The sequence below is a fragment of the Vidua macroura genome, chromosome 10 (genome assembly GCF_024509145.1).
Source record: "Vidua macroura isolate BioBank_ID:100142 chromosome 10, ASM2450914v1, whole genome shotgun sequence".
NCBI classification, from domain to species: Eukaryota; Metazoa; Chordata; class Aves; order Passeriformes; family Viduidae; genus Vidua; species Vidua macroura.
Window position 1 is genome coordinate 7,631,076 of NC_071580.1, and position 18,739 is coordinate 7,649,814.

Genomic DNA, 18,739 nt, shown 5'->3' on the forward strand with positions numbered 1-18,739 from the left:
TCCAAAATTTAGCTGATGGCTACCATACATTCCTGTAATTCACCAGGCTGATTTATTGTTTCATGTTGCAGTGAATATTAACTGGTTTAGTAACTGGGCACTTTATTATTTTAATCTAATTAAACCAGATATGAGCAAATGAACGTATTCTGAAAGATATGACTGTAACTCAAAGCTAGGGAATCTGAACGCTGCAGGAAATTACTGAAACCCTTTTGTATGTGTTCATCTCCCTCCTCTGGGCACTTGGCTTGTGAAGAAGTGCACAGAGTGGAGTGGTCTCTGTGTATGGGTCTCTTTATTCTCATCTTTCCTTATGGTCACAAAAATTGGCCACATAAAGCAAAAAATTCCAAGCAGAGTAGATTTGATGAAGGAAGGAAAGGAGCTGCATTTTATTTCTCAACATATTCATAAGGGATGCATGTTGCCAACTGAAACAGAAAGAAGGCACAGCTGGAGGCAATTAACCAGCTAGCTGGATATGTACTGGCTGGGAAGATTTGCAAAACTCTCAGCAAATTGCTGCAGTCCCTGTCTGCTCCAAGTGGCCCAGCTCCTTGGCTGGCTGTAGATATGCAGGGGTGCAGCAGTTCTGTGAGGACAAGGGAGCAGCCTCACACCAACTGATCCAGCAGCAGGTAGTTGGTGTAAGCACAGCAACTGCATCAAGCTAATGAAGGTATTTCCTTAGGCACCTCTGTCTTCCCTTCAAGTGCCTTGAGGGTGATGTGAGAGTGAAGCAAGGATCACTTGCGTTAGCAAGTGAATGTTTTAGCTGTTGTCCTTTTTACAATACATTGGTTAGAAACTGAATAAAGACAGACCTCTCCACACTTGACCTCTTTCCCTGGGTGAAGCCGATGCCTTCTCAGTTCTCTTTGCATTGGGTGAAAACCAGTCCTCCACTTCTGAGGCTCACTCACTCTCCAAGGAGAGCCTTATGTTGTGCTCAAGGAACAGCCCTTGTCTCCATCAGGGGTCTGGCTGCAAGGTTCATTGCATGGGAGTGTGGTTTTCAGGAGCAAATACAGCTTGGTGGCCCTCCACTGTTGGAGAGCTTCCACAGCAGTTTTGTTGAGGTGCCCAGTCTGGGGCAGAGTGATGGTTGTACATTAATGGGCAATGGCAGCCCTAAAGGAAAATAGTAGGGTTGGGAAACTGGACAGGTAACATCATCCTTTTAGTTGTGAGTCCCCAAGCACAACCACCACTTCACCTGCAGTTTTTATGGCTCATAGTTTATGTATATTGCTTATTTATTTCATTACTGGACTGTGCATGTGTCTACATGAGATGAGGTGTTCTTCAGAATATTTTGGGATGTTATACTGAAAAATTACACCACATTATTTCTGCTTAAGGATACTGGGACTTGCACTTAGGGAAGCTATGCTCTGCAGCTAAAAGAAGTGACTGTAAAATGTAATTAATGTTATATAGGGCATTTTTCAGCACTGGTTTGCCCTCAGTATTCCATAGTGCTTCTCGGCTGAGGAACCTGTTACAGTACTAAATTGTGTCTGGATTTGGGATGGAGGTGCTATCCCGTGTGGAGAAGGGTGTGTGTGATTGCAGCAGCATTGCTGTTAGGCTGCACTGGGTGAATAATCTGCAATTTGAGGTTTTTAGGGGAAAAATGCTTGTGAATAAGGCTTTCTAACATCTTTATCTGGGTGCAGGTGAGTATGCCTTGATTGTTTCCCAGTTGTATTGCAATGCAGCATGTGCAGGCACGAGTGTGGAGAAAACTGCTTTAAGTGTTCCCTCAGTGGTATTGGTTACTGATGACCTTAGGTCTGTTCACCAAATGCAGGCTAACCCAGAAAATCAGGTGAAAATTCTTAGTCCTCATGTCCCTGTTTCTCAATTATCTGAGAACAGAATAATTGAGAAGAAAATATCTTTAAAATCTAGAAAAATGTTGAGTATTAATAATCTCACAACTCACAGAAACTACTATGAGAAAGAAGAAAAGCTAGGCCATACAGAATGGATTCTTCCCAAGGATTCATCTATCTTATGTGAAAATTTCCAAGGATCTCACTTAATAATACCCACCTTTTCAATTTAAAGGATAATTTTTTTAACAGTGAGGATATAAATCAGTAAAAGTGGCAGATGTTTAGAATATGTTGTATGTAAAATAGTTTCTTCAAAATTATGAATCACATTATGAAAAAATACTGTAATTGTATGTAGTTATGCTCAAAACATACATTGTTCTTGGATCAAAGATCAAAAATAAATATGGGACTTAACAGTACAGCTATATTCTGATATCATTAAATTCCTACTTGTGTCTCCAAACTGAGGAAAACAAACCTTTTTAATGAAACAATGTTTTAATTGGGGAGATTTATGAAAAAAATATAAGTATTTTTCAAATTTCACATATTAAGTAGGAATAATTTTTCATTTTGGTTTTGATACAGTTTCAAACAACAGTGTTGGTCCTAAAAATGAGATGTTAGCAACACTGAAATCTCTTTAAAAAACCTGAAACAGTGGCATTGAGTTTCGTTTTTACAGGTTTGAATACAGAGCTCTGGGAAAAGGGAGCCTAGAAAAACTAATGCAGCACCAAACCTGATCCCTTGGCTGGATGGAGCTTTGGTTGGCTTCTGGCTTGACATGGGGTTGAGAAAACAGGGCAGGGACTTACAGCTGCCCTTCGGTTCTGTCAGGCTGCAAGACTCCAAGCTTCCCTGGCAGTCAGCTGCCACTGGAGAACAGTGTCTTAGCCAAGTCTCCTCATTTTTAATTTCTGCTGCCTGGTGCTGGGAAAGGGACAGATGAGCTTTCACTTTGCTGCCTGCGCAGCCCTGCTGTCCTTGTGCAGAAAGGAAATCTTCACAGGGCAGCTCCTCCAGCTTCCTGCACTTTATACCACAGCAGCAGCTACAGAACCACCCCTGGATATGCACAACTTTCATTAAATGAACAACAGTAGCTAATGAAAGCAATCAAATTAATTGTTAAACATAGCAAGAAAGCACCTTTATGCTTCCTTTCTCTTGCCGGCTCCTTATATTTTGCCAGTGAAAAAAACCCAGGGTGTTTAGTGAGGTACTCAGGGAAGCTCTGCTGCAGAGGAGGTGTTACTGCAGTGCTGGGGGCAAGTGACACACCCTGCTGCTCTGTGGACTTGCTAGCTATACAAAAACAAGATTTATTAGAAAAAGTAACTAACTGAATGGGACAGGGATATAGACAAAGAAAAGAGAGTTTATTCTGAATAAAAGTTATTTTGCAGGAATTCATTTACTTTAACTAATGCCAACTAAATATGAGTTCACCCTTTTCCTTAATTTGGCTTATGTTGTCCAAATGCCTCAAGGTAGACACAGCTAACTTTTTATTCAAATTTTGCAAAAATAAATGTCCTGGTATTGTTTTCAACTGACAGATCGTCTTGGTTTAGAATAATTTATGTTCCAGCAGATGCTGGCAGAGGAATAGCAACTCAGGAGATGAAACATGAGAGTAAGAAGAAAAAGACAAAGTACTTTCTGAGGAAAGACTTGAGAAAATGTTTCTAAATCAGTCAGTGCCTTTGTCATTCCAACAAGTAAAAGGTTTTTTTTGTGTTATGTGAGTATCAGATGTCTGTCCCAATCTTTATAAAATACTCATTTACTGACAAATTATAAATCCTGCAACATCTTCTCATCTGAAAACTCAAATTATTAAATGAATACCAGCCACAAATAGAAGTGAAATACAAGCCAGACACTCCGTTACCCAGAAATTAAAATAATTCTCCCATACTGTTCCCAAAAGTTTGAATAGATGATGAATTAAAGATGGATAATACAATATACCCAAAGGCTTGGCAAGCTTTGGATAATTTGGAACAAGGATCTGACAATTTGCAGAGCAGCTCCTGCAATACTCTGTGCCCTGGGGAAAGAGCTTTCTGTGACATCCTCAGAGTTAAGAATGTCAAGTCCACTGATGGGAACATTGAGTTCTCTGCTAAGTCCAGTGGAAACACTCTGTCTAACAGCTGAAATAAATGTTGCAGTTCCTCTGTTTCAATTTTTGACAGGAAAAAAGGAAGCTATCTGGATGGTGTTGTTACCTGAAGCTTAATAGCAGACAGGCAGTTAGGATTCCATAGGGTATTTCTGTCACCTTGTTTATTGTAGGCTGACAAACCCTTCCTTTCCAATGGCAAGTAAACTATTATTTATTATCATTTTAAGTTAGGAAGTAACTGCAGCCCGTGGAGATAATTCTGAAGTAAAATCCTCATTGAAAAAGAGGAAAAAAAGACCAAAAAAATAGATGAGTAACTCAAAATCTTTTAAAAATAGCAAAAGCAGAGGCTAGGATAGGTGAGCAGTTTCCATTTAGTTCTAAAGAAGGGCTGAAGACCATCTGTGGAGGAAGTCACATCATAACCCTCCTGCCAGGCTGAGACCAGGTTTGCCATGCTCTTTCCAACCAGCAAACTGCAGAGAACCACTCACAGACCCTTTTTTCCATCCCAGTGGTTTTCCATGCAAATTTCCACTTGTTGGCATGGCAGACATAAAGCCACGACACCTCAGTGACACTATGACTCCTGAAGCCTGGGGAGCATTCATGTGAATTCATGTTAAGAATGTGTTGCTGATCTGGATGAAAAGTTACCAACCACTCCTTGTCCCCGTTACTTGCCCCTTCTTTTCCTTCCCTGTAATCATTCATGGCAGCTGGACACTTGCTGGCAGAACTGCATGATTAAACAAAAATGTGATTAAAGCAAACAATCTAAGGAAAAAATTAATCAAAAACTAAACAAGCAATAAAAATTGCTTATGAACATTTCCAAGATAAACTAGATAATTTTAATGGAACCTGTTCACAGACTGAGTATATGTGCAGGTTTGTTGGAATGGGAACTTCCCATGGGAAGTAGCTAAGAAATGATAGTGACAGTAATCTCCTAAGCAGAATCAGCAAAAGCCAGAGCAAGGAATGAGGGCAGCAAAGAAAATTATTAGGCAGAGGCTTAAAAACAAACTGAGAAGTGGTATTTCTACATTGTCCATAATTCATCTGTGAAACTCATTGCCGTGGAATTTCGGTAATGCTTACATGGTTAGGAAAAAAAAAAAAAGGAGGGGAAAATAAAGGAATTTATAAAATTTCAAATCCTATTAAAATATGGCTTAGACTCAGAAAGTTCCTGATCTTCAGGTGACTGGACATGGGGTAAATATGGCAAGGAATTGCCACTTTCTGCTCACTCTGTCCTGCAGCTCTACTGTACACTTGCATTGACCTTTCCTGTTGAAGGAGGAAGCAGGACTGGATGCAGCCATGGTGCCACCATTCTTCTGGTAGCAGATTTCATGTAATCAGGCCTTGTGCTATTTTAATCTGCAATCACACAAAATAAAGCTATGAAAGTCCATGGAAGGTACTGGAAAAGTCTGGTTACCATCCTGAAACTGCTAAGCTGGCTTATACACACTGGAAATAAATTGTTATTCACTCTCCCCAATAAAGCACCCCCATTTCTGTGCTATTTTAAAGAAGGAAGTGATAGTAAATTAGCTCATATGAGGGTTTCTGTGATTTGGCCATTTAAGTGGCTTTTTCCAATCGATGTGTGTGCATGTACCATTTTGTTTATAATTTGCGTCCTTAATTACATGGAATGCTTAGAATAAAAAAAAAATGTTCTTTCTTACTTTCCTTAAATAAAAGTAATGTGTTAGTTAATCTGCAGAAAGTGTCCTGATTAAAAGAAATGTGAAACTTCTGCTATCTTAGTAGGACTAAATTTAGTCATTCTGAAATGTAGAATAGCTGCTGCATCTATTAAATATTATAATCTTGGTTATCATCCACTGAAATACATCCTTTTCCAGAGTTCTAATGGAAATATAACAAGATATCAAAAAAAAAAAAAAAAGGAGTGTAAGGGAAAGAAAATTATGCTTGGTACTCTGAAAATTGAACATTTTAATGGCAATAGGATGAGGAGATGATGTGTATTGCGAAGGACTTTTCACTTGGATTTTTTTTTTTCCATAATTGGAGCATCTTAAATGATATAATGATATTTAGTATGAGTAAAGCACAAGTAAATGTAGAAAAAGGACACAAAAAGACAAATTTCAAGCATTTGGCACTGGAGGAGCAGTACTAACAGAATGAATTGACTTGCCGAGGCTGCAGTCCAGCAGTTACCAATGTGCTGAAGTTCATAAGTGGTTTTTTTTTTCTAGTGGAACCATTTATAAATATTAGGCTGGATGAGATCCTGGGATCTCATAATAACAGGACTAAATTAGTCTACAGGATTCTGGTCTTCTACTTTAGCTTTTATCACTACATGAGTAGTGCCACCACAAGTATTTAAGGGAATCTCAATTAAAAATTAGAATTAGCAGCACAGTTCCTTTTTGCTTCTCTGGATGCTAAGCAGTGTCCTGGACATTGTCACTGTGCACCCAGCAGCAGTGAGGGCCAACAACAGCTCCACATTGTCCATGAGCATTACAAAGGAAGGATAAAATCAAAGGTAGAGAAGTCGTGTCACCATCATTTGATGATCAGCCAGCATTATTTCAATCTTATCCAGAGATCTTTGGTCATTTAACTCTGTTCTGTGTCCCTGTCCCCACAAGGTGGAACATTTAAAAGGATAAATCAGATACTTGAGAGATGTAGGCTCGTGTGGATGAATGTATTGAGGAGCCTAAGGCTCTTTGATTTCCCAGTGCCTTTGAGGGTCTGGATTGTAATGTTGACTGTCATCAGCTTATTGAAAATAGCAGAGAACATACCTCTTCACTAACTATTTTATTATCCCTAAATGCCTACTGCGGAGAAGAAAAGACAAGATAGATCCCCACAGGACTCGCCATGGAAACACTGATCCTGGGGGGAAAAAGCCACTCAAGATCAGTGCTGTCCACTCTATGCAAGTACAGAAATATTCTGGTGCATTGTATGAAAAAATGTTTGTAGGCGTAAGAATTATAAGCACAAGTATCTGATCATCAGACACTGTCAGGGTGAATGTAGCCATTAGCTAATTAGCAACAGAATTTGCATAACCTGCAATCCTCAAATATTTTTAATTAATAAATTGATGGTCATCCAAATAGTTGCAAATGAATTAATTAAAAGAGATGATAGGATTATAGAGATAACCAAATGAAACTAAGCATTTTTAGTAATTAAAACATTTTTCCCTTATGATTACTCATCTAATTCTACTAGTGAGATTATTTTGGTCCAGTTCAGTAGAAAAAACATGACCTGTTACTATATGATATTTTATGATATTTCTTCTCTGGTTTTTACTTTTTTTTTTTTTTTTTTTTTTTGTTTTTGTTTGTTTGTTTGTTTGTTTGACTGTACTGGAACATCCAATGAATTAAAAAAAAAAGCAAATTAATACATTTGCTTGTTAGTGGTTATCTTCTTAGGCAGGACTTGTGAAAATTTAGAGCATTTAAAATGCTCCAGCTGGCCGCTACTGTCTATTTTGACTGCTACAAAATTCACTCATACACACAAAATATTTCTCTTGTCCTTTAGTAATTAATAGGTTAGAAGTGCCAAAAAGAAAAAAAAAAAAAGAAAAGAAAAAAAAAAGAAAAGGAAAAAAAATCCTATTGCTTTGGCACTATTATAACAGCAACTATGAGTCTCTGAAAAGTATGAAATACCTTATTCTATGTTTAGAGCTGATTGTGCTATTTGTTAGTTGTGGCCTTGAAGTATTTTGATTTAATCTTAGAAAACAGGGCTGATCTGGATGAATTCCAGCTGAAGCTACAGGAATTGAAGAATTAAGCTACAGAACATAATGAAATGATTCAGTCCCATGCAAACTGATGAGCATCACTGTGTGTAATGGGATGTGTGTGTGGTTGTATCTGAAGCTGGTTGTATACCATTGATTACAAAAGTACCTTTTACACATAGTGTAAGATAATTACTTTGTATGAAAAGCAGACTATTTTAAAGCATTTATTTTAATAAATACATTTAGCACTAGTTTTCTGTATGTGGGTATATTGTTAGTGGGTAGTATTCAAGGCTAAAGCCCTCACCTTTGTGCTGATTCTGAAAACTATCAATTATAAAGCACCTAACAATGTTCTACCAATGAGCACTCTCTTTTAGTGGCACGTTCCTATTCCTCTCTTTAAAAGACAGATATTGCTGTGTGCAGGAGCACCAAGACTAGGGTACCATTGTTAAGGCTGATTAAGGGGAGGAGGAACTGTTCAAATTTTAGGGTTCTTTTCTTATCAGACATCTATTGAACTGAATAGCATTTTGTTTTATGTCACACTTTTTATGGCCTAGGTATCTCAAAGCTCTTTACAAAACAGTCTGTTTCAATAATAAATATTACTAGAATAGTGAATGTGTAGGCATCTATTATGTGATTTGCAATAGCTCACATACTCTTTGGCATTTGAGCAGTGCATTTAGGGAGTAGGGTGATGGGAGTATGTAAGATAGCTTTATTTGCAACTGTTAAAATAAATGAGAATCTTGACAATCTTAACACTGAAACCAAAAGTAGGAGGAAAATGTTTATCCTGCACCTTATAATTTGGTAAAACCTGCCTGGCATCCACCTGGATGCAATGCTACAGTTGGCAAGAAAAGCCAGAGCAATAATTGTTCAGTGGAGGAATGGAGCTCTTGAAAGAAATAGTCTCAGCCCACAAACATCTCACAAGTGGTTTAAGACCATAGTGAAAACAATCCTCATCACTGAATTTTCTTTGTTAGAGTGGTGGACCTCAGATTCATGGAACAGATCCACAATTTCAGCTAATTCTGACTGTGCACGAGGAGAAAATAGGAGGAGGCATGCAGTAAATACTGAGGAGGCAGTAAGAGACAGAGAAGGGGAAAATAAGAATGCTAGACAGTAAGGGATGTGTGCATCTCCTTCCAAAGTTGCTGGATCAGCCACAAACCATACTGGCACAGAGTTGTCCTCTGTGTCCTCAGTAAAATTACTGCACTGCTGGCAGGGACTGTAAAAAAATATATGCATCTGCAGCTCAGCCACCACAGTTCACAGTCCACCAGAGTGGAAATTAGGAGAAATGGTAGAATTAGTAAAGTCCTGTATTGTCCCCGACTGGATGGCTTGTGGTGAGCTGTGGTCTTTCCTATAGCTATGATGTACAGCTGTGTGCACAGCTTCCTCTGACTGACTGTGCACCCCAGATGCATTTTGTCTTTCTTTTCTCTAGATTTCTGGCTATCTGTCCCCTAGCTGTCCTTTCCTCTAGTCAAGGTCTCTCTCTCTTCTTTCTCAACCTCCATGTGCTCTCCCTTTCAGCTCTTCTCTTCCCCCTCCCCTCCTTCAGCCTGGACAACACTGCACCTCTTTTCAAAGCCTTTATTTTTAGAAGAAAATAAAATACATGAAATCTGAATGACTTCAAAACCATATTCTGGTGCTTTCTCTTGCCTCTCAGTCCACTATTGTTGTTCAGACAGTGTATAGAGCACTATATCAAGTAATTGGGTATTATATTTTGGACTGTAGTTCGGGCACTAAAAATAGCATATTGGTGACCACTTTGTTCCATGTGCCTCCTTTATAAAAGGAGCTAACAGCACTTTTTCAGGTTTTCCATGTTGGAACATTAACTTCTAGCAGAGGTGCTATTCCTTTTGTGGTGAAAGAAAAATGAGTGTGAGCTGGGGATGATCACTGCTTCCATGAAATTTTGTGAAACTCATTGCCACGTGATTATTTTCTATCACCAGGTTCATACTTGCAGGTTCAGGCTGACATGTTGCCACGGCTTTGTTGTTCTACCATTTTTTTATCCTGTGCTCTAAAAGACAGCAAAAGGCGCTCACAAAATCACTTTTATTAAGACAACCACCAAGTCAGACTCTGTTATCAAAGGCTGATGGTCTTGTTGTTCAGCTAGAAACATCCCACAGGAGCCTGATTATCACAAATGATAAGAAACTGCCTTCTGCCAGTCGTGCTCTTACAGAGTGTACCACCTGGACCACCAAAACTCAAACCAAAAGGAACTCAAAGTACGTGGTCACTTTTTGCAACCTTCTCTGTGCTGCCCACACTCACGTAGATGATTCTCAGGGCTGGGCAGTGGTTTCTGTTTCTTGATGGGGTAACTTAATGTGGTCTTGAGAAGTTGGCTTGAAGGCCTCTTTGTTTGGAGCATCTCTTCCTGTGTGCTCCTTCCTGCTTATTTGTCAGGGGACCCCTGGCTCGTGCCTCTATTTCTGGAAGTCCTGTGGGTTATTTCCCTGCTCACTTCAGCCTCAGCCAGTGAAGTCGAGCTCCTGTGCACTGCTTCAAGGTGATCTCTTACTTTCTCACTGTTGAGAAGAAGGATGACCAGCTGACAGTAAAATTGCTTGGTGCTGATGAGCCCTTGGCTTTGTTACTGTGGTAAAACATACATCATTTGACAGCTGCTTGTGCATGGAAAAAAACACAGATGATTAACGGTTTCCTATCTTTTCTTGCTACTGATCTTCTTTGCTTATGACAGATGAGACTTAGATGTCTTTTTCTAAGAGACAGAGAGAGAAAAGGAGAATATTTAAACTTGTTCTCACCTAAGTCTTTTATGTTATCCTAAGGACCTTATTTGTAGTAGAGATTTTTGTCTGAATTTCAGCTCTCCTAAAATGATGAGATCTGTCATTCAGCTTTAAAAGGGAATATGCATTCTTCCCTGTCTGGATGATTTTTTTTTCTCTTTTTTTTTTTTTTTTTTTTTTTTTTTTTTTTTTTTTTTTTTGCCAAAGGGTATAATGCTAATTTTACTTATTCATAAATTAAAATAGCAAACAGTTTATATGAGGTGTTGATAATTACCTATATTACTGTAATGCTGTGACAGATGTTGGCAAAAAGAGGCAGAAAATGCCTACAGCTGTGCACTCCATGACATCCAGTTTATACTCAGACAGAAGGCTAACAGATGTTCTGAACTGTCACTTTGCCTAAATGTTTTTAAAGTCTAAGGACCTGCTTTATAATTCACTAGGGCCTCATTTGGTTTCACAGAGGTTCTCAGAATTCCCATCTGTGACAATTAATGTCGAAGACTTTTATAAATCAACCCCTGTCCTTATTAGCCCTCTGCAAATAGATATTGTGTATCTGTATACTCCCAAGGCTTCTATTTTTTGTGACCTAGTTATTAATTTCTATTACTTGTATATAGCATAACTCTTGTTTTGAGAAGAAACAAATTTGGGTGACATGAATACAGCTTGAGCACCAGAGTCAAAAGATTGCTGCTATAATTTAGAGTGACCTCAGAATACCTACGTTAAAACATTTTTTACTTTCTTGATGAATGTTATGGTCATTTCTAAGGTGGCTATAAAATGCTAGCAACTTCAAGCTACCTGTTTTCCCAAGGGAAAATATAAATCTTGGTGGTATCAAAATAGAGAACTTAAACAAGAATGTTCAGCTGCCAGAGATATTCCTATTCCTAGAGAATATTTTTGCTAAGAAATAGTTAAAACATTTAAGGGGTACTTTAAAAAACAAAGAAAGAATCCTATATTAAATTATGCTCTTTTAAATTAAAAATAAAGATCTTATAAAAGTGATATATAAGTAATGTATGCATGTAGAAAAATATTTTAAATGGTTATCTTCAAGCTCCGCCCAAATTTGCCAGCATACCTTCAGATAGGTAAAAAATGTCTCTAGAGTAAAACAACTTAATACTTTATTGATAGTTGTCATTTCTTTTTAAAAGCTGAATTCCTGTTGTACAGTATTTTAATAGTTTAAATATTGTGCTAACATAATCAGTGTTTGTCTTCTGTTCCCCAATCCTGTATAGAAGCAGAACTCCAAATTGTACATCTTTCTGGGTTTGTTTCTAAATTACTCCCCACACTTAATTACGAGGATGAGAGGGATGCCTTATTCCTCTTTGTTATAGGCTAAGCTCTCAGTAATCCCAAACAAAAGAGCCAGTTCTGGAAGATATAGGATTTGCTAGCAGGATTATGGTCTCATAGATAATGATGTGCAGTCAGCAGAAGCGAAGCTTTATTTTAATTCAAATAAGCTAGTAAACAAACCACTGACAAGTCTGCTGGTGAGAGTAACTGGCTTCTGTTGCCACATTGGCAGCTAAATTATAGAAAATCTATTATACCCTGTTCACCATATGTTTAATTTAATACAGATACAAATTAAACTATCCACAGTGCCTATTAAAATGACAATACATATTTTTTAAATATATGAATGTTTTAAGATACATTCCCCTGACCTTAAGAAGGGCAGTGCTGATTTGGGAGACTACAGCAAAACACATGCTAGTCAACAGAATCTCTTCAGCAACAACAGTGATTTGGAAAAACACAGAATATTAATAGTACAGTTTTGTAACAGATAATGAGGTTAATTGGGGTGTTTTACCTTCTAAGCATCTGTTCTTACACACTTCACTCCCCCTAGGTTCCTGGGCCTTGCATTTGATAGAAGTGGTTCATATCTAATCCTCTGTATACTTTTTAATTCAGTGCCAGCTGCAGTATGAGGGGTTTGCCCTTTTCCTGCTGCAAATAACTATTCCTCATTTCTGCATATTCTCATTTATTAATGTTCTTTCAAATAACCTGGGTTTCTTGACCTGTCAGGAACCTTGGAATTGCTACTCTGTAATACTGTGAAGGGTTTCAAATTATATGGAGGGATTCCAGCCTAGGGCCTGTGTTGTTCAGAGGAAGAAGTGTTGAGTATCATTTGTTGTGGCCCTTTATGGACCCTGATTGGCTTGAGCTCCATAGTGGTTACAGGGAAAGCAGGTATTGGAGAAAAATTAGAATAACAGCAGGCAAATATTGTGAGAGTCTAAGTGTGAGTGTTTCCAAATAAACTGAATTTACCTCATAAAGTCGGTAAGTTATGGAGATCAGCAGATGTTACTGTTGTGAGGTGGTGATGGGCTTCTTGAAACTTTATTGAAACCACAGAGAAAGAAATTAACTTCTCCAAATTCACCCCTTATATCTTAAATGAATGATGATGAAAAAAAGTGCCAGTCAAAATATTGCAGGTGAAGAGCTCTCTGGACTTCCCTGGGGTCCTCCTGCCAAGATTGGAGCTCTCCTTTCCAGCTCCAGTCTGCTCACAGCAGCAATTGGGGTGCAATGAAAATGTAAGTTTTGTGAAATGACTTGCTTGCAGGTTGTGAATAGTCACTTTACTCCACAGTAATATAATCAAAATTCAGCATTCCACATTATGTTTCCCACAATATCTAAGATGTAAAGAGCACATGCAAATGCTGTATGAACCTGTGGAAGTATGTGTGAAGGGAGTTCCTGGCTCCTATAAATGTGCAGCATTATATACCAGGCGCCAGACCGTGCATTATCATATGTACAATGTATGGCATGTGCATGGGCATGAGATGTGCAGTGTAAAGTGTATATATACTGTGTGCACATGTATGCTCATTGTATGTTCATTTTAATTTCATTTACCAAAACACCTTCAGAATCAATATATATTTGTAATGTAGACATAACATACACAGAAATTTAGGAGTTATACGCAATTGAATTTGGTAAATTCATTTTTAGTATGTAAAAAAATGTCTGGTTCCAAAGAAAATTGACACCTAAGAAGGTGAATGTATAAAAGTATCAAGTCCGAGAGATATTTGGACAAAATGCATAACATTACTGGTGCTATTCTTTTGGCTCTTCTTCCCAAGACAAATTTATCTTATACCAAGTGGTCACCTTTCACTAAAGGCAGATTTAGCACTACAGCTACCCACAGCAGAATTATTGCAGTAAATGTTGAGGTAATAAATGAGTAGGCTCTCTCATAGCAACCATGAAAAAGAAAAAAAAGAAAAAAAAGAAAAAAAAGAAAAAAAAGAAAAAAAGAAAAAAAAAAGAAAAAAAAAAGAAAAAAAGAAATGCGAAACAAAAGAAAACTCTGCAATTTTAGGAGGTGCATATAAAGTTCTTCTGTAGATTTCCATGCAGCAAAAGGCCTGCCCTGCAAACCTGCTGCTCCTCGAGAGCCTCCTGTGTGCTACCATGTCTTTGCTTTTGGGTAAATGGATTTTCTACCTTCATATCCCTGAGGACTCGGGGCAGCAGCCAAAAAAACCCCGCTAGCGGTGCGTCCCGAGTGCTCCGCTGAGGCTGCAGCGTGCTGGAAAGCGCGTCCAGCCTTCCCGGGTGTGCATCTCCGGAGCACGCACGGGCACCGCACCACGACTGCCACTCGCAGCTTTTTGGTTAAAAGAGCATGAACGTGGCTAAAGTGAAACGAGAAGCTGAGAACTTCTGGAAATAGATTAGGAAGCCCCTAGTCCCAGGAAAGGAGTCCCGGAGGACACGCGAGGTGGCGGCGGCCGAGCGAGCGCTGCTCAGGGGCGCGGGGGATCCACGCTCCACACCCCGCGTGGGCTATGCCGCGGGGCTCTGCCCCCGGGCAGCCCGCCGGTGTTAAACTTTAACCTTCTTGTCAGCGAGCCAGGATGCGAAAGAAAGGCTTGTCCCGTGCGGTGTGAACCTCAGCTCCTCCGGGGAAGATGAAGCCGGGAGCCCCGGCGAGGGGAGCGCGGGCCGTGCGCGGCGGAGCCAGGCACAGGCTGGGCCACTGCGGTCACGGCAGGGGCAGAAATATTGGCTGGGGTGAGAAATACCAGAAGCAGCCTATCTTCCCACTCTGCTTTGAAAGAGTTTCAGTGCTTTGTCCTGGGTTGGAACTCCAAAATTCTGAATATTTTTTTTTTTTTCTGGTCACAGTGTTTGGGTGAGGCACTCAACCCCTCTACGGGAGACCGTGTCTGGCAAACACCTCATTGGTCTGTTGGAATGTGCAACCTAGAGATATATCTATATATAGCCTATTTGGAGTAATCCGTTATTTTATCTGCGCACCTGGATGCAGGTGGTCTGGATTTGGATGTTTTCTTTTGTTGGGGGTTATTTTCCCAAGCCAAAAATGAATTGTGAATGTCAAAATTTGGGACGCTCATTTTCCCACCCCGTGGGATCGGTCTCGGCATAGAGATTAAAGGGTATCAATGTCCGTGTGGGAGCCCAGCCCTTCTCAGACCAAGGGCGAAAAATGCATGTAGGTATGCGAATTTCTCTCAGAGCCCGTCCAATATGCGGTTCACTTTTTTTACTGTTGTTTGCTTGTTTTTCTTTCCCTTCAGAAAGTCTTAGAAATTGCTACAAAGTTGTAGCTACCCGGTCCACACACGGGTGATTTCGTTTCTGGTTATCTGCAAAATGAGGTTTAAGCCAATTTCGTGCTTCAGGCTAAAGAGAGGGATTCGTATTTCCCTCCTAGATGCGTGGTATTCCTGGAACCTCTTTGTCAGCTTGCCGTAGGATGATGCTGTAATTTGCTTGGAAACTCTCTCCAAAATTTGTAAACAGCGGTTAAGAACAACGTGAGATTTCTGAGCCATCGGGTTGTTCTCTCTGGAAAGAAAAAAAAAATCATCTTTCATTGAAAAGTCAGTATTAAACTATTCAGAGCCTGGTTCCCATTTATCCCAAAGAACCACCGTAGGTTCAAAATATGCATTTCCTACTAATCTCTTTCCTTCCCTGCTCTAAGAAATAAAATAATCTTTTAGGAGAAGCGGTACTTTCTTGAAGAATCCTATAAACGTTCTTGCACGATTTCCTGAACTTTGACACGCTTGACTCTTTTATGCCACTTTCCCCCCCTCTCCTGAACATGTAAAGGCTACTGCAAAATGACGGGAGGTTGCCTGAACTCTGCGGCTGGAGATGAGCTCTGCCACCCTCTGTACGAGTCCCCTCTTGGCGTTAAGCCTGGCGAGCAGAGCTCCCCGGCCCCGGCAGCGCCGCCCCTGCGCCGAGGCGTGCGGAGCTGGCGGGGCCGCTCCGGCGGGGCCGCGGCCGCCCCGGAGAGGCTCCCCGCACCCTCCCCGCTCCGGCGGAGCGAGCTGGGGAGAAGATGTTTATCCTGAGATGCAAAATGGGTTGTTGAAAAACAAACCATGTGCAAATAGTTTAATTTTCCGTTTTGATGCTTATCTTTGTCTCCCGAATTTCATCGGAGAGGCTTTAATTGGCGTGTGGGTAATAGTTCCTAAATAATCCCTTATTAGATGACTTCAGACGAGTTGCGAACCAATAACGTCTTAGTCCCAAAAGTGAAAGTAGAATTTGAAGGCTCAGGTCAGTTTTTGTCAAAGGGCTCATTTGAACATCTTTTAGTTTGCTGAAAAAGCTAATTAAAGAACGTTTGAAGGTTAAAGTCATTATTCCGTGCTGTTGTCGTGCTACAAGTGAGCCGAGTTTTGTGAAAACACAAAGGGCAGAAGTCACAGAGGTGGATTACTGTCAGTCCAGGCTACAGAGGCACAGAGAACTGTGGCATTAATTCCTATAGAAAGGTAGACAAACACAGTCACTGACTAACAACTTTCCCGCAGAGCCCTATTGTCTAAGCACTTTCTACTGCTTTGGGGCTCTCTTCGAGTCGCTACAGTCGTAACCAGATCCCAAACTAGGTAACGGGGCGACTTTCGGGCGCAGAATTCTTGTCCTGTGAAACAATTTCCACGACAAAAATCGCTGTGGGTCTTGGCGGCTCCCTCTAACATTTATTTCCCCCTTCAGCGGCGCTAATTTATTCATTACTTGGCAGAAAGTTAGCAGCGCAGCAGAACTCTGCAGGAGCCCGCAGCACCCTCGGCACCCGCCGCCGCCCGGCTGCCGCTGCCCGCTGCCCTCCGCGGTCCCTGCGGGGCACAGCCACGGCCCCGCTCGTGGGGCGGCTCTGCAGGCGCTCAGGAACTTTGCGGACGGCGGCGCCGCTGCGCAAGAGCCGCGCAAGAGCCGCGCTGCGCGGGAGCTGCGCGCCGCGGAGGCTGCTGGAGCGCAGGGACAGGCGGCGCGCCCGCGGGCAGGAAAATCCCGTGGGCTAATCCCGGGGGCTGTCAGCAGCAGTTTGCGCCTTTGTGTGTGCGTGTGCGTGGATTGCAAAGCCGGGCACACAAAGATAGGCGCGCACAGGCACGGCCGGGGCTGCTCAGCCTCGCCTCCTCAGCGCCCGCTGCCTTCGCGCTGAGCCGCTTCGCCCCACTCGCTCTCAAAGTCTAGATTTTTAGGTCTGGCCACGACTGTAGATCTCCCCAAATTCAAAGAAACAGATGTTTGGGCTGATTATGGATGGGGGGAGGGGAGGAGGGATCCCTGCAGCTGCAACTCAAAGAAATATATTGATAAAATATTTCAGTGGTAATAAATACGCAGAGATCAGCTCGACCTTGTGAGGTCTTTATTTTAATTTTTTTTCCCCATATACAAAAATCTTTATCAAACCTCTATTCTATGGCTTCAATAAACAGAACCCATTACCTCACGGCAGCTTTTGTTGGCCTGTATACAAGCGAGAACAAAATGGTTATTCAGGAGAACGCTTTCGATTTTTATTGTGTGTAGTATGCACAAAGAGCAGTGTTATTGTATTAAAAAGAACCATCTGTAGCAGAAACAATGGCATCAAATTATCTTTGAATACCCACTGCAAAAATATAAAGCTTTTTTATTATTCTTCTGCTGTACGGTGGGGGACAGAGAAGTGACTTTTTTGTTGTTGTGGGTGCATTCTTATAACACACACACAAAATCAGCCATTGGGATTTTTTTTTTAAGCCATAAACGATTTTTTCCCCTCTTGTTCCAGGGACTGCAGTTAAGAGCTAGGGCTAGGACTTGGAGGATGTGTAGGCAAACGGAAAGAGAGCCGGGGGAAGAAAAACCGAAATGGATTCATTCTCTGTCCTGGATGGAGGAGGAGAGGAGAAGAGAAGGGGACGTGCGAGCTTCCTTCAACTGCCTCTGTCCGGTGAAAAGTGCTCAGACCCCCGGGGCTGCGCCGGACTCCGGAGTCCGCGCGGACTTTCGCGTTGAGCTGCCAATCAAACCGCTCACAGCCACCACCCTGCTCTGGCACCGACATGTAAGTAGCTGCAGCACAACTTTGACATTCACAGTTTTTCCCCCTCCTCCCCCGTGACCTTTAAAACGATCTGGAAATGTAGCTCCCACCTACGACCCGCCGCTCTGAGCTGCACCGCTCGGGGACTCGCGTACGGGTTTGGGCTCGGCTGAAATTGCGCGGCCGCGCATCGCGAACGAAGCGCTGGGCAGAAGCGCTCCCGGTCCGCGGGCTGCCTCTGCGCTGTCTGCTCCTCTCCCGCGGAGCTGAAGGCCCGCGGGGAGCTCTTGGGCTGAAGCAGAGCCGGGACCCTCCCCCTCCGCCCCGGGATGTTCCAGACGGGGCCCGCTATTTTGGCGCTGCCCCGCGGGGCGAGCCGCGGAGAGGCGCGCAGCCCCCGGCCGCGCATCGCACCGGGCGGCAGGCGCGCCGCCACCGCGGCTCTCCCGGAGATGCTCCGTGGGTTTGCGGGCCGGGCGGTGCCCCGGGCCGGGCGCTCCGCGGGAGCGGCCGGGGCGGTGCGCGGGGCGCGGAGCGGCCGCCGGGCGGGGGTTCCCCGGGCGCGCCGCTCTCTGCCGCCCCCTGTGGGCGCTGCGCGGCCGCTCCTCCCGCGGCGCTGCGCGGCGGCTCCCGGCCCAATCCCGGGAAAGGGGGGCCGGCCCCGCGGAGCTCTCCGCACGCCCAAAGCGGGGCTACACCGCGGGCAGAGGCGGCGCATCGCCGGCCCGGGCTCCGGCTGCGCGGGGTCCGCACCCGGGCAAGTCGATAATAAATCATCAA

The 18,739-nt window shown here is 42.3% G+C and overlaps 1 long non-coding RNA gene across 1 annotated transcript in view; it reads left to right on the plus strand.

Moving 5' to 3' along the window:
- Window positions 1-18,362, plus strand: part of LOC128811975 (uncharacterized) — a 225,086-nt gene extending 206,724 nt beyond the window's left edge. Inside the window, exon 3 of the long non-coding RNA XR_008438558.1 lies at window positions 17,705-18,362. This is a non-coding gene — a long non-coding RNA (uncharacterized LOC128811975). The remainder of the gene's footprint in view (window positions 1-17,704) is intronic.
- Window positions 18,363-18,739: the final 377 nt, after the last annotated feature.